We start from the raw sequence: 14,701 nt of genomic DNA on the forward strand, positions 1-14,701 counted from the left end.
TTACATACTGACCTGAGACAATATAAACTGCTATACAGAGGGGTTTTGGAACATTTGGCCATCAAGCTGTATTCACTGAAAGAGGGTTGTTTTCATCTCAAAGGATGAAAAACAATTTCTGCTGAAAATTATAGCTGTCTTCTTGGAACTAGGCTGTTTTCAGACCTGGCTAGGCAAATACAGTTTTGCTGGTTTATATTTGATATTATTAATATGCTCAATTCCTTGATACATTCCTATGTAATGTAAGTATGTGTTAAAACCGAAACAAAACCTAACTAAAACAGGACTTTGAGTTCTTTTATCCTCTTATGTTTTGTTTTTTTCTCATTAAGTTTGTATGCCTGAATGACAAAATAGTATCACAGTAGGTCTGTGATAAGTCTAATTTGTAAACCAGATTGATAGATTTATTCATTTCTGTGGTCTGTGAAGCAAGTTTTTCAATTTTTTTTTCAATTAATTATTTCTGTCACTGCAAAACAGGCATCAAGGATAGCAGTTTATGGAACTGATAAAATATTTTCAACCCATGACTTGCTTTATCCTTTGACTTTGGATTATTCTTTGATTCTTCTGAATACATTTTTTAAAGAAAGATCAGTTGTTCATGATCTTTGGAAGCACTGCAGTTCCAAGCGGTAATACTGATAGGTGTGGACTGAGTAGGATGCATATAATTATATAGTGTCTATGCAATGAAGTGTCTTCACAAACAAAATTATGATAGCATTTATTACGTAAGGATATTTACCTATTACAACCATATATCTGTATGAGAATATGTAGAGTAGACTTCACAAATTCTGTACATTTCAAGCCTGCACATGTTTAGAATCATCATCATCATGTGAAGGATCATGCAGTTTACCAGGGCGCAAAGGACTCTCTTAACAACCAAGCTGAGTCAAATGCAGTATGTTTTCTATTTTCCTCCTTCATTTGGTGAGATATGGTATTTGGCCTGCTCCCATAGCTCATTGCCTTTGACGGGGATAGTTCACTCTCTCTTCCCCTACGCTCTGCTTGCATGATCTTGTCTTTCTTGTGCTCTGAGTGAACTGATTTTTTTTTTCTTTTTAACTCTGTGAGTTTTCTGTTAGATAAATGACTTGCAATCATTCTAAAGGGGTTAAAGGAGAGCCAGAATTGGCAATACATGCAAAGAAGGGGGATCTTGGCAAAGACAGAAAGGAGAAGTGTGAGAAGGCAGGACTGAGAATCATCATTTTGGTAGCAGATGGTTTATCTGATAGACAGGGTTACAGTCCTTAAGTTTAAAAGTACTTTGAAAAAGTGACAGTCGCTCTGAGATCAGTGAACTTGCACAAACTGGTTTAAGAGCTTGATTCAACAAGCTCTGTAGTTATTAGAATTATTTCCAGTGAGTTTAACTCAAAGCCTGTAGCAAAATTGAATCATGAGTTCAGGAACGTGAAGTTCTTTATGGCAATCAGATTCCTGTGTATCTAGAGTGTCATTATTAACCAATTCCATATCTGAGGCAGCAAATGCTAATTTTCTGTAAGAAATTTTTCTGTATTTTCTGTAGAGACAGAAGAAGAAAGTCTTGTCCTTACATATTTTTGGTTTGGGTTTTTCTTAAGGAAGCTTTTCAAACTTGTTTTAGTAGTTAATACATTAAAATGAAATGCTAGAGGAGCACTTCTACCTACCTCCTAAATGAAAGATGGCAATAGTTACTGATGTGATCCAGGAAGTGGTGCTTGCAAGTCCATCAAAGTGCTGCTGGATTTCAACAAAGAACAGACCAAAAGTCTTGAGAACAGCAACAGTGAGGCCCATCACCATGAAGGCTGACACTACCACAACCCATCCATAGCCACCATCTGGTGGATTGCTGTCTTCAGCCTGCATCTTTTTTAATTCTCAGATCTTCTCTGGGCTTTGGGTTGGCTTTTGATTTTTTTTTCCTGCAGTGGTAGTGATGGTGATGAGGATTTTTAACAGATCTGCAAATTGGTAGAAGGCTCATTGTTAAAGAAATGAATTAAAGTATTCTAGGAATGGCTTACACAGATTAATTACCAAATTAAAATACAATATGCATTACAGCAGTTTGACTGAAAATATTACCTGAGGAACTGATGCCCCAGGAGACAGAAGACTGGGTGAAGAAAGCAAAACAAAAGAAAACAAAAAGAAAAGAAAAATATTCAGGTATGGAGTGCAGGAAAAAGAAAAAGAAGCATGCATATGTGAACATAAGAGAGAAGACTATGGGAAAAGATGCAGATATGCAAATTTTCAAACACAGGCCGGGATCCTACCCTTTCTAGTAACTTCAAGAACCCTATCCCACCATTTTTCAAACCAATATATCATAGTAAACAGAAAATAAAATGCCTCATAGGTTACCATACTTCCTAACATTCTCTGAGCATAGCAATCAATTTAATAAATTGTAAAGCCATCAGGGCAATTGTTTGTACCCATCAGCCTGTTGTCGTAATTTTGTGTGTATAGATAAATCACTATTATATTTGCTAAGTTGCTTCTATGAGTGGTATTACTAGTGCAACAGAAGATGTTATAGAAAAAAAGAAAATGTTCCCAAGCTGAAAAGGACAGGAAATCAGTGTGTTTCAATATTCTGGGTATCCAATAAATGGAAATAAATGGAAGCTACTTCACTTATCTGGAAGTCTGAACCTAGTGGACTTTCCATTCCTGAGATGGCAGCCTCTCAGAGAAATACTTCACCTCCCATTTGGCAAATACAAAAATGACATTTAAAACCAAAAGAATTCCCATTGAAGGTATTCACTATGGGATTCTATCAATCTTGACACTTTCCATTTTTTAATCATTGCATAAGTTCCAGGAATACTGCAAACCTGTTTTTTATTGTTTGTGCTTTGTCACTAAAAGTCCCATGTGAATTTGCAACTTTAACATGGGAATGTATAAACTTAAAAATTCTTGCTGTTGTAAGCAAATCTCTAATTCAGAACCATTACAATGTTATCTCAGTAATTCCAGTGACAACTGGTCTTCTCCCTGTGTAAAAAGATGTGTGTGATCTCAGAAATGGTATTCAGCTTGAAACTTGGTGTTACTCTGGTCTCTGAGGAGTAAATCAGGGAACCAGTATGAGGTATGGTACTGGACATCTGAGGACTACCTGTACACTGTGAAACTTTGGAGCTTCCTGCCACATAAGACTGTGGATACTTGAACTTCACATGGAAATATTACATAAATCTGTGCTGTACAGAACTATTGGGGATTAACAAATGTTTTAAAATGGCCCCTGAATCAGAAAGTGTCCAAGCTGCAGCTAGTCCAAATTCAGGAAGTATCACTTTATCCTTACTCTGTTCTTAATCTTAAAGATCCACTTTTGGCCTGAACCAATATAGCTGTGACTGACTTACAAGGAATGCTGTGTAAGAATTTTAGGGTCCTCAGCATTTTAGCATTTATAAACATTATTGGCTCCTACACTGCCAAGCATTTTTGCCAAAATGGGGTGCATGCTTCCTTTTGAAGGCATCTTAATAGGCAAGAACATCTTATTAAACACATCATCAAAGAAGTGTATTTCCCCTTAGAAATTTTATGACAAACTTGGAGTAATCATATAGTGCATGGTGGGCACAGGATCTGGCTGAGGGAGGGAAACATTCATTTTTCTGGTTTCTTCATGGACACTAAATTCTGGGCAGGCATATTGTACAAAATGCAGAAGACCAAAGAAGAGATGACACTCCTGTCTTGGAGGGAGAATGGGAGCTTGAGATAGCCGGATGTACTATCCTTAAAATTATCTTCCCTGTGTGCAGCTGGGAAAAATGAGTGTTAGGGAAATCCATACCAGTAGAAATTATTCAGTACAAAGCAGCAGTCACTAGTCCTGTGATTTGCTTCACTGAGGTATATGATCTCAAGAGGACCTAAATCACTTCAGCAGCATGGGAGAAAGAATCCATCAGAGCCTTTTAGATGTCAGAAGCAAAATCATTCTGCTGACATGTCTGGACTAACATGTAGCACTGGACATAGTTAGCCAGACAGAGTAATCAGTTGCACAACAACTCAGACAACATCCTGAAAAATCTTAGAAAAATCTTAGCCACAAGAGAGGGAGGACTGCCTTGTGGTTGAGGTCTATATAAAGGAAACTGGTTTTCATTCCCACAGTTTCTGGGTGACCTTAAGCAAGTTGTTTGATCTTGCTGTGCCTGTTTTCTCAGTTGGCAAATGCAGCTAATACTTCCAAAGGTCATAAATTTTGTAAGGTTAAAACTGTTAATACTCATATTAGTACTCAGATACTATGAGAAAATACAGAATCTAGATCAAGCTGTAGCCATGTTTTCTGATATTGCTGGTTCAAGTACCATGGTCATAATTTTGTTTGAGGCCTTGAAGAACATAAAAAAGATGCAAGACTTAAGCTAAATGAGCCTGCCTAGGCAGAGAGATACTGATATTTCTGTATTCTGCATGGGCATGCCTGGGCAAGGGATTATGATTTGTGCCACAAGACAGATAGGAGAAATCCTGCTACTTACCAGGCAGCACCCAGGCTAAAACAGGCATGATAAAATCTACTACTTCCTGACACCACCCAGCACCCTTCACCTTCATTAGGCAAACTCTGCTCCAGGAGGAATATAAATCAGACCCTACTGCTCACAAAACTTAGATGAACAGCTTTTTTCCTTACAACAAATATATCTTTTATGTCACAGCTCAGAATTCAGCCCTCAGAGTCCCTTTTAATGATCACAGTGGTACATGTAACTCCAAATGAAATTCCTGTTTCAGTTGCATGATTAATGTAGTTATCTCCAACAGCCCTATGGATTTGAAAGCAGTGCAGCTACATACTGTTAGGAAGGGTTGGAATGCCTGAACAGGGTAGAAGAAAGTATAGATGTTGCAATGGGTGAACATGCTTCTGACACCATGTTTTGCTTTCTTCCTCCTTCACTTGCAAGAGAAAGTTTATTACAAGATGATGTAGTTCCAAAAAACGTAAGCTGAAAAAACCCACATAGGATTTCATTTTGCTCTTAGCTATTGAATAATGGTAAACAGTAAGGTTTTAGTATCTTCAGTTTCTCATCTTCTCCCTGAAACTAGTCTTTTAAAAGAAAGGAGAAAAAACCTGAAGGGAAAGTCCTCTTTCTGTTGTGCCAACACACAAGATTGCTCAAAGAATATAAAGCCATGTCTGGAAGAATCACTGTCTGGCATCCCACTGACTCCTATCTCCAAGATTTCTCATGGCAGCTGGAGTGGATGCCCTGTGAGACAGGGGCTTCAATCAGGAAAGCCACAATGCTGTCATCTGTGCTTGGTGTGTTCATCAGCAGGAGCAGACAGCTCTGCTAGTAGTATCATTATCCTTACAGCAAAATTTGCCAGCAAGAACACACAGGTAGGAGTGCAACTTTTATCTTTGCAGCTGAATAGCTAGAAAGGCACTTTGTACTAGCCTTGGACTGCAACACTTTCTGCAGGTGTTGCTCTATTCATGCTCTACAAGTTCTCCAAGCTGCTTCTGCTTTTATTCATGTCATTGACTCAAAAGGCTTATCAAACAATAATAAAAATAAATTATAAAACACTTATCTGACTGCTTGCATTTGAGGGTGCCATATAAACTTGTGAAGACTGATACTTGTTTTACCTGGTTATCTTGTTCCATGTTCTAATTCACTTTTTACAAAAGAGCAAATGAGTTGAATACATTTGCTGCACATTGCAGAACAACTGAGTGGTGGAATCAAGAAAAGACTGTTGTTGGTATGAATCCTAATCTTCTTGTTTTCATGCAATTCATATATAAAACTCCCCAGATAACTGTATTCACTCTCTCTTAGAGGCTGAGTGGACTCCTTGTGAGCTGATGATACGTTACAGAAACAGGTTCCCCAGGAAGACAAAAAAGGCAAGTATTAAATTTTTCCACACTTAGATAAAGAAATGTGATTCGTAAGTGGAGGTTTGATTTGAGTTTCCAGTACAAGTATAGTACTTTACCTTTGATTCAGACTTAGCAAGAAAAAGAGAAAAGCAAGAAAAACATACTTGATGTACACAGACGTACAACTACTTTTTACCAAAAGCTGATACCTTGAAACAGGAATTACATAAAACTAAATACAAAGTAGATCTTTAATAAATTGTCAGCAGATTAACAAATATAATCTTGTCTTAATTGTTGTATTAGAAGAAAGAAATAAGGAAGTCAATTGTAAATTATGCTGAAACTTCCTCCACACGTGCCTTTATACACTAGCAAGGAACAGGTGCTTACTGTGTTTGTCACACTCATATACCTTATGGTCTTCATAACACTCAGATTGGCTCTGCTGATGCTCACTGGCCACTACAGCTTGATATACAATAGAGCTGTGCTAGTTACTGCTCTTGAGATACAAGTTCAGGAGGAACTCTTAATTAAATTCTCCTTTCTAACTTCATAACATCATTTTAGAAGGAATCAGTCTAATAAGTATGATCTATAACACAGTTTATTGACAGAGCATATCAGGGGGAAAAGAGGGCCTGAATGCTCTGAGCAATCAGTTTGAAGTAACAAAAATCAAACATAGTATCAAGAAATTACCTTATTCAGGCAACCAAGGCTTGTAGGGTATATGAAGCTTTTCTTTCACCTTCCTTCACCTTCCAGTTGTATGTAAGTTCTTGAGTTGTACTGTAAACCACCAGGTCATCTTTCTCATCTGAACAACCATCGGGCTATCTGAATAAACCGATCTGTCTCATTCAGGATGTGTAAGCCATCAGATTTTATACAAATCCCCTCCTCCTCTCCTCAAAAGTCATTTGACTCCACCTACACTCAGAAAAACAAAGTTCTGTCCTGAGTAGAGATCAGAGAAATAAAAATCAGGAGTGGATGGAGGAAACAAGAGGAGGAAGGCAAATTTTGTAATATATCTGCACTGTATTTGTACTAGCCTTGGACTGCTGTCCACAGTTTTTATTGAACTCAACTATTGGACCAACCCGAAAGTTCAGATGTGTCATCTGACTTCAAACTCCCTGTAGTTCTGTGGCATTTACTGCCAATGTTTATTTAAATTTGAAATTAATTTGTAGCTTCTCTATGGTTGTGCTGTTGGGCAGATGTTGGCTTCAGCTGAGCATCACATACCCTGCAGCAACTACAGAAATTATAGGAAGCTTGAATATGCTCTCCAGGACCCAAGCCTGATACATACACATTCAGAACCTTTCATCAAACCAGAGCAGTCCCTTTGCTGTGTAATTTAAGGGCCCACAATTCCTTATATACTGCTGGATCTCGTAAAGCTTTTCTCTCCCTGCTCTCACTGCTAGTTTATTGTAACTGATTCTGCTTCCCAGCAATTTGTCTTGCATTAAGGTTGTGGTGGCTATAGCCTGCTATTGTAGTAGTTGCAGGGGAGCACGGTGGGTTGTTGCAGTAGCTTCTTTGTTTTTGTAATCTTTTTATTTACATGTTTGTGTGCTTACTTCATGACTTGATCAGTAATCTGTGTAGTTAGTGTGTGCTAAGGGGAAGTATAAATATACAGTCAGTTGACCTAAGTGTAACTAAGAAGCAGATATATTTCATATTTTTGGCATATTTGAAGTGGGAAGTCAGTAAGTTTGTGTGGTGACATTCTAATTTTCTTTTGCTGGAAGAATTCTCTAGGACTGTTTTGTAGGGCTGTAGAAGTCAAAAGCATGGAAAAGAAAAATTATGGGGTAGTTTTTGAAGTGTATTAAGTGCACACTGCTGATAGAAAAGTTGCTGCCACTCCTACTTCACCTTCCTGCTGCCAGGTGGGCTTTCATGCAGTGAACCAGACTGGTGAACTGACCCTGCTGATCACTACCCTGGGGCAGTTTCTCAATGTGGAGAAACACATTGTGTGCTTTCACAATGCAGAAAGCAGAAAAATGTGGCCAGGAATGAAACTGGGCAGATAAGACTGCTTAATCCAGAGGAGAAATTCACCTGGCAGCTGTATACAAATAGTGTATCCATGTGTATGGTGAAGCTGTCAGCCTAAAAACTCTCCCTTATAGAAAAGGAAAGGCAGGTGACTCCAGTGGTGGTAATGAGGAACAGTAGCTGAATTGTGGATGTCCTTCATGACAGTGTCAGAGTAACTTTTCAGCATTACACCTCTCAGGTCTTTGTTCTTCCTTCCTCACACACTGGAGAGAGTTATGCGCTATGTCGCTGCATTGCATCTGTCTGAGCAACCTGCGAGTCTCTAAGCTGAAAGATGTCTTTATGCTGGATTTTCTTACATAAAAGAGTATATATCTATATATTCTGACACATATATACTGGACTGGGAGGTCAGGTCCTTTCACAGGCTTATTTTCCCTCCTAACTCTATAGGTCTGTGCTACCTTCCAGAGCCCCATGTAAAAAAAATAAACTGTAGCAACTGTATCTGCAGAGATGGATGACACTAGGCTATACTGTCCAGACAGATATGCATAGAATGGTGACCATGATACACTCTGATAAACAAGACTATATTTCTTACACAACCAGAGCTGTGAACCAGATGGAGCAAACAGCAATCCAGATGGATCATAGCAGAGCTGAAGCCTCTATGGATAACCTGGGCCCCAGTGTTGTACCACTCTCACTGCAATTTTTCCCCCTCGTAATATTCAAATTGAATTTTCCTTGCTGTAGCTTATGACTTTGACCCTTTGTCATTTCCTTGTGCTACTTAATGGAAAGCAAAAGACTTACCATTAGAACAAAATTGGCAATGGTTTAAACAGAAGCTGACTATATGTGTGTTTTTGAAATGCCTTTTTCTCAATATTATCAAAACTGAAGTTAGTGATTGTGTTCTCTGCTGCTGTAAATTATTTCAGCTCCATGGATTTCAAAGTTATTTCACCCCTTTCACCACCAGAGAATTTCTTGACTGATTTCCAACTGGAATAGGGCTGCTTTTAAAGAAGATACAATATATCTATCTATTGCCTGTTTATTATTATTATTGCAGTATATATAAAATACGGGAAATAAGTCTCTCAAGTGTAGTTCTTATTTAAATATACTGCACAAATGTAAAAAGCCAGTCTGGCACAAATACACACATAAACCTGGCAGAGTCTCCTTGCAGTCATCTGTGCTCAAATGGAAGGACAAAGAGCTTATGAAACCATGCCTCCTGCATTCGTCAGTCCTTGGTGGTGATCATGCTTGTCCACCTACCTGGAACTACCAGCTCTTATCACATACATCCTTCTTTTTTTTTTTTAATGACCAAAGCCTTCTGATAGCATTAATAAACAGATAATAAGGCAAGATAAAATTTGACAGGTAACAGGATTTGTCAGCTAAGAGAACATTGATTGAAATGACTGAAACAAAATTACTGGTTTGGTGTAATATGGGTAGCCTGAACATGAATTGTCTGAGGACCGTGTGCAGGAGAGATAGAATGGGAAACTATTATGAAAAAATAAACAGGCTGACATTACTGCCAAGATAGCTGACATGGAATGCTAAACAAACTTGGGTAAGAAATGTGGTCTGTGTAGAGGGACTTGAGGTCTTGTAGGAAAAAAAAGAGATTAATCTCGATGTGATTAGAAAAGGAGAACCAGGATGGTGGTTCAGTTGCATAAAGTTAGGCTGATGAAGGAGGTGATTTCTTTGCTTGTGTTTTGTGGAAATACGATAGCTGGCAGTGATAGCTGGCAGATATCAGAGGGGCTAAAGAGCAGAAAGATGTAGCAATCAAGCGAGTGATTAGGGTTTGGCAGAAGCTGTCAGACTGTAAAAAGTGAGATATTTAATAGATAAAGGAAGAATAAATGGCTTATATTTGGACTGGGTTCTGGTTATCCTATTATCAGTTTAACAAATTCTTATTAGTTTAAGATTGACTGGACCTTTCCAGGCTGAAGGCAAATGAAGAAAAAGCCTTCTGTCCTGAAATCACAGTAAGGTGTGCTGATTGCCTCCCTGCCCCCTCTCCAGGTTAACACCAATCCCTGACCTCCGACCTCCATTTAATAACAAAGGGAATGCTGAGCCGGCACGGAAAGGGGGCAGAGCATTCAGAAGAAAGAGGGTGACATAGAACCTGAATTGGCTGCGAAGGCAGTGTATGTCTATCTGAACAAAGTTTGTTAGTTTTGTTTTTCGACAAGAAATAATCAGTTCATATTTTCTGTGTAATTCTTAGTTGTGATTATAGCTCCAAATACAAAATAACAAGGTCAGAAGGAGAGGGAGCACAGAAAATGAGTATTGCTAAACAGGGAAGAGGGAAAAGCACTGCTTAAGTTTATCAAAACAGCATGTCTGATGCAAACAGTCTCTCTGTGCCCTATCAATCTCGAATCTGTGGGTAGTTCTTCTTCCACTTCCTGTTCTGAAATGAGTGACCAGGGTTTAATCATTCTGCTTTAATTACAGGATGAAGGTGAAAATGCCCAATTCTTGGGTATGTCTGGAGTGTCAATGAGGCATTTCCTGTCCTTGTACCTTAGGTAAGAGATGGATGTGTTTGGCTAAATAAGCCCTAAATGTCCTGTGGTTGATGTCTGGGAAGGATTTTTATAAGGATTCAGGTGAGAGCAGAGACATCAAGAGATAAAAGCTCATTAGACTCCCTGTGCTATTTTCTTAAACTAGATTAGCACATGCAGTGCCACAATACAGATGCCATATTGTGGAGTTAAGATAAAGTGAGTCAACAAAGTCCAAGAAGAAATGCAAACTTGCTTGATAGCATGAGTGTGCCTGCACAGAAGAGTTCTCCGAGCCAACAGCTGCTTGTATCTGAACTGAATATAGGCTACACAAAGCTGTCCTGTATTTTTATAACAGTGGATTCTTGCACTGAGGTCTTACAATATTCCTCCTGATTTCATTTGTAAGACTAGGATAGTGACAGATAATGAAGAATACCTGTTGACTCAGAGCAATACTGAATGCTTACCAAGTTTTCAAGGCAAATATTTCCAAGCTTGTAGTACACAGAATGAGAGCTGGGCCACAGTTAAGGGATGGGACTGGACTGTTGGTAGTAATGACAACAGAAAATTGGTTCAGTATGAGTTTCCAGTTACAACACATAGGAGTGAAGTGACTGATGGGTATATGATTGAAGAGATGATAGATCTGTGCCTGAGGCAGGAGTGAAGATCTAGCTCCACTGTAGTAGGAAGGCTCAGATGCTCGGCGGTCCATCATCACCTTCAGTGCAGGGAAGCAAGATTTTCAAGGTGTTCATAGGAAAGGCTGATACACTACGCCCTGGAAACTCAGGATGTAAAATCTGGTTTCTTCTCTTCACAGAGTTTCTTGCTTCCTGCTGAACTCAAATTTCACCAAGAGCTTGTCTGTTAGAGAGGCTATGGGCCACTGAATGGGTGGCTGGAACATGCTGCAGTGACAGAAAGATTCCAGAGAAAGCTGGAGAGTACTGTTGCTTCAAAACTGTGGCAGCATGCTTATGTTAAAGGAAATAAATAGCTCTATCTCCCTGCAGTGTAGCAATTATTTTACCTTTGTATTTTGCACTGGTGTAGACACTGGAATACTACATGTCATTTTGGTTTAGCAATGCAGAAGAGTTACAGAAAAACTAGAAATCATCAGAATGGTTACTAGGAGGATGAATGGACTGGAAAAGTAACAGTTTATAAAGTTCAGGCTTGAAGATGAATGTAAGAGCAGTCTTGATCATGATGTATTAATACCTACACCAGACCAGAAATCTTCTAACAAGGGGATTTTCAATTTACCAGTCAGTGATGTAAGAGGATTCAATGGATGGAAAACCGAAGCCACAAAATTAGTACCACAAATAAATCAAATTTGAATGAGAACAATTTGAATGAGAACAATTTGCAAATTATTTGGTGCATGCTTCATCACTGTTTATTTTTAATCAAAATTAAATGCTTTCTGAAGATATTGTTCTAGTTCTTACCCTAAATAGCTGATTGTGGTTTTAACATATAAACACATTTGTATTTTTCTGTTAAGCAAGAATGTTAAACTGCTATCGCTTAACTTGGTTTTGCTACTAAATTAGAAAACAAACCAGGCCCATAGTTCCTGTGGATGAGGAATTGCCTTTTAACTTTTTCTGCTTAAAACAAGGTTTACAAGTATAATTTATGCTCAGTGAACAAGGGATTTTCCTCTTTTGTGAGCTGACAAAATGAACCAGCTTGGATTGGAAGACACGAGGTTAAACATCAGTCTTTTTGACATAAAGTCAAACTGAATTTATGCTGAATAATTTGTTTGGAAATTAGATCCAATTATCTTAAATTGGTCATTCCAGACTAACAGAGCAATAAAGGGCACTGGGTTGATGTATTTGACCCTGATGTCCCAATCATGTCAAAACATGTATGCACTATAATTCCAGCTTAATTCATATCACACAGTGCCCTCCCAAATGCTGTGCTCAGAACAGATGATAAAAGGGCTGTCGGTATTACAAACATCAGAAATCTTTCTGATCTAAAGCAGAAGATTACTTCTGAATTTTGAGTTGACAGAATATTAAAAGTTGTTTTGACCTGTAGAGTATGACTGTCACCAAAATCAGTTTAGTCAGGTCTTTTTCTTAACTGAGGGAGGGTTTAATTTTCAAATGTTGCCCAAAGAATTAAAGGAAAAAGACCACTTAGAAAAGGATGGAATTATTCTACAGTTCCAATCCTCAAGTAAACATAGAGCCAAAAGAAATAAATGATATGTAGCTCCTATTTTCTCAAGTTGTGCATTTTCCTTCAGATCAATAATGTAGGCATAGTCAAATTGATATGGAGCAACATGTGTTGCTGGAGAGCAAATGTCCTTGCATAAAGCTGCTTATGTGAGTGTTTCAGGAGTGGTGACCCCCAGTACATTAGCACTGATATGATACAAGAAATCAAATATGAAAGTCCATATTTGATTCTTTGATTGTCTTCTCTAATCAACTTCAAACCTAAGAAGAATTTTAAAGGAGAAATAGAGATCTACACTCAATATCAGGCCACATCTTTTTTTAAAAATGTATTTTCTTATGTATATTAGTAATACTACTTTAACATCCTATATATTATTAGTATGACATTTTCAAAAGGCAGTTTCCATTACATTACATTTGGGGGGGGTTATATTTGACTTTTTTTAATTATTATTTGTGTTGCAAGCATTTTGCTGGAGTAATTATGCGCTTGTAGTTTTAAGAAAACATTTAGAAAGGAATTTTTTATATTGGTTTCTAATGTAAAATCTACTTTTGAGAACCTAATCTGGAGGTATGTTTGTCTGTTTGTGAAGAGAGAGGTAACACAGGTAAGTGAAACAAAAGCAGAGAGGAAAAAAAACTGAACAAAACAGAATAAACCAAATCTCAGCCTAGATGTATGTTTTGGGATCATAGCATAATCTGGAGCTGTAAATCATAAATTGTCGGCAATTATCTTGTGTGTACTGAGGCTGCATGAAGCAAATGAGAAAACTCACTAAGCCAGAGTATGGAAATTTACTAAAGCACCTGAGGTGTGCAAAGAGCATAGTCACCACATTTCAGTGTACCACTCTTTCAGACTTTTTCATTCCAAAGAGTATTGCAACTCCTGTGAGCTTTCATTTGGCAACACAGGGGTATGCTAGAAAGCAGAAATGTTCAGTGTTTATCTGCATCACTGGATTTATTGGAACAGCCATTTCTCTGGATCGTGCCATTACATATTTTGTAATTTCCTGATTATGTCACAGAGCAATAAGAAATAAGTATCTTTTAGGATATCTTCAGGAGTAGCAAAGAATGTTGCAAATCAGTACGATAAAGATAGGGAAAATGACCACTAAACAGCTCTGTTCCGTCATTCAGAGGCAGTGTGAGAGCAGAAGCGTGCACCCCCGCAGAGTGTGAAGAGCCATGTGAGTGATGACAGTCTGTGTCACAGCTTGGGCCCCCATCCTCCCAGGTGCTCTCCTTGCCACGAGTTCACTGGAAGCAGCCATTAACTAACACCTCCTGGAGCTATTCCCTTCAGCCCAGGCTACCTGAGCTCCATTCTGGGGAGTGCTGTAGCTATGCAATGCCAAGGATACAATGCAGTGGAGGGGGAACTCTGTGGGCACTGCCAATGCTGTGACTTATGTCTGTGAGGCTTCACCACCCCTCCCACCTGGTATGCTGGCCTGTGGCACTCTGCCGCTCAGCCACGTGGCACTGCTACTACTTTCATGAACTTTCTTCTCTGTTTTAACAAAACCCAAAACAAACAAACCAAGAAACAACCAAAAAAAGCTGCGAAACCAGGAAAAGCTTTGCATGCTTTGCAAGAGAGGCGATGCACCACATGGGGCACTCCTCAGTCAGGAGCAGGGCCAGGTGGCTGCTCATCCCAGTGCTTCGGTGGGACAGAGGGCTCAGGGCTCCACTGGTGCCAGGCCACCACCCTCCACAGGTGACCCCCACGGAGGGCTTCCCAGCTGTAGTGTGTCACCGGACACAGGCCCAGCAGAGAGCGGGTCCAGCAGAGAGTAAGAAGAGTGATTGAGGAACTGAACATTTCTCTTACAAGGAAAGGCTGAGGGAGCTGGGCCAGTACACCCTTGAGAAGAGATGGCTGAGAGTGACGTCATTAATGACGGTAACTGTCTGAAGGGAGAGTGTCCAGAAGCTGGATCCAGGCTCTTCTCAGTGGTGCCAAGCAATAAGAC

The 14,701-nt window shown here is 39.0% G+C and overlaps 1 protein-coding gene across 4 annotated transcripts in view; it reads left to right on the forward strand.

The window, feature by feature from the left end:
• Positions 1-5,924, forward strand: part of KIAA2026 (KIAA2026 ortholog) — a 90,114-nt gene extending 84,190 nt beyond the window's left edge. For all 4 annotated transcript variants that reach the window (XM_051788225.1, XM_051788223.1, XM_051788224.1 and 1 more), the window contains one exon: positions 5,856-5,924. The gene's annotated coding sequence lies outside the window, so the exon portion shown is untranslated. The remainder of the gene's footprint in view (positions 1-5,855) is intronic.
• Positions 5,925-14,701: the final 8,777 nt, after the last annotated feature.

The sequence above is a fragment of the Manacus candei genome, unplaced genomic scaffold (assembly GCF_025592945.1).
Source record: "Manacus candei isolate 608988 ecotype Guabito, Panama unplaced genomic scaffold, ASM2559294v1 h1tg000024l, whole genome shotgun sequence".
Classification (NCBI taxonomy): Eukaryota; Metazoa; Chordata; class Aves; order Passeriformes; family Pipridae; genus Manacus; species Manacus candei.